Consider the following 2,172-nt stretch of genomic DNA (forward strand, 5'->3'; position numbering starts at 1 on the left):
GACATGTACGATAATGTTGTGACAATTGTTCAAACAAGTGATGTCAACACTGATGACTTCCCGATTAAGATAGGACTACATCAGGGGTCAACTTTCAGCCCTTATCCTTTTGCATTGGTGATGGGTGAGGTCACAAGGGATATACAAGGAGATATCCCATGGTGTATGCTCTTTGCGGATGATGTGGTACTAGCTGACGATAGTCAGACGGGGGTAAATAGAAAGTTAGAGTTATGGAGACAAACCTTGGAATCAAAAGGGTTTAGGCTTAGTAGAACTAAAACCGAGTACATGATGTGCGGTTTTAGTACTACTAGGTGTGAGGAGGAGGAGGTTAGCCTGGATGGCCAGGTGGTACCTCAGAAGGACACCTTTCGGTATTTTGGGTCAATGCTGCAGGAGGATGGGGGTATTGATGAATATGTGAACCATCGAATCAAAGCCGGATGGATGAAGTGGCGCCAAGCTTCTGGCATTCTCTGTGACAAGAGAGTGCCACAAAAGCTAAAAGGCAAGTTCTACAGGACAGCGATTCAACCCGCAATGTTGTATGGCGCTGAGTGTTGGCCGACTAAAAGGCGACATGCTCAACAGTTAGGTGTGGCGGAGATGCGTATGTTGAGATGGATGTATGGCCATACGAGGAAGGATCGAGTCCAGAATGATGATATACGAGATAGAGTTGGGGTAGCACCAATTGAAGAGAAGCTTGTCCAACATCGTCTGAGATGGTTTGGACATATTCAGCGCAGGCCTCCAGAAGCTCCAGTGCACAGCCGATGGCTAAAGCGTGCGGAGAATGTCAAGAGTGCGTGGTAGACTGAATTTGACATGGGAGGAGTCCGTTAAGAGAGACCTGAAGGATTGGAGTATCACCAAAGAGCTAGCTATGGATAGGGGTGCGTGGAAGCTTGCTATCCATGTGCCCGACCCATGAGTTGGTTGCGAAATCTTATGGGTTTCACCTCTAGCCTACCCCAACTTGTTTGGGACTAAAGGCTTTGTTGTTGTTGTTGTTGTTGTTGTAAAACAATTAAATAAAATAAATATTATATAGTACTCCATCTGTAAAGAAATATATGACCTTTTAGATCCCTATATTTATACAGAGAGTATATTTTCATATTATTATTTTAAATATCCATGTTTCAATCTCATTGACATATGTTGGAACTGATTCCTACAACAACGTATGGAGTATCCTCTACTTTGTATAAATAAACAAGGACATGTAAAATGTAATCGACATATATGGTGTGCAAGAGTTTCCCACACTAATGTTTTTTATATTTAGAACTTAGATGATGCTAAGACCCCCTTTTTTTTGACAAAAAGAAAATTTTGGTGCTAACGGTTACATCGTCTATTAAAAGTGCTACAATATCGTCTATTAAAAGTTCTACAATATCGTCCACCGGCTCCTCAAACCAAGAATTTGGTGCAGAAAATTTTGCTAGCCTAGCAATTTCATGAGCAACCATGTTCACCTCCCTATTACAATGTTCGAAATTAGTGAGAAGAAAGTCACAAGCCAAAAAATAGCAATCATCAAACACTGACGTCGCCGCTCCCGCCGACCGTCCTCCATTATTCATTGTCTCGATCACTTCCGTATTATCAGAGTTAATAACAAGACGATTGCATCCCGCCTTTTGTGCAAGAGATAATCCGAATCTCAAAGCTAGAGCTTTTGCTGTCAGAGCATCAGCACACCATTCAATCTTCCAGCTTCCGCCAACAATAAATTTTCCTTTGTCGTCTCTGAGTACTGCACCAGCTGTGCCCCTTAGCAGATCACGATCAAAAGATGCATCCACATTCAGTTTAACAAAACCCATAGGCGGTCTACTCCAACCCCCTCTTTTCCTACTTGCATTAGAGGAGTGAGCTTTCACATAGTTCGCCGTTATTGCCCGCACACCCATGGAAGTCTGTTGTGCATCTTGCAGTTTTATGGCGTTGGCACTTTTATGCAGTATCCTCTTCTCCTCTTGCTCAGTCATACCCTTTCTGAAGTTGGCGATATTGAGTCATTAGAAAGGATAGTTGTTGATTCTCACTTTGAACATGCTGGTGGTTGGGTACCGAGCATCTTTTATGATAGAAGCTTGGCTTGTGTTTTGTCAACTGTTGAAGAAGAGAGGATTGTCTACTTGTTTTGTAAATCTAACT

The sequence above is a fragment of the Triticum dicoccoides genome, chromosome 1B (assembly GCF_002162155.2).
Source record: "Triticum dicoccoides isolate Atlit2015 ecotype Zavitan chromosome 1B, WEW_v2.0, whole genome shotgun sequence".
Lineage (NCBI taxonomy): Eukaryota > Viridiplantae > Streptophyta > Magnoliopsida > Poales > Poaceae > Triticum > Triticum dicoccoides.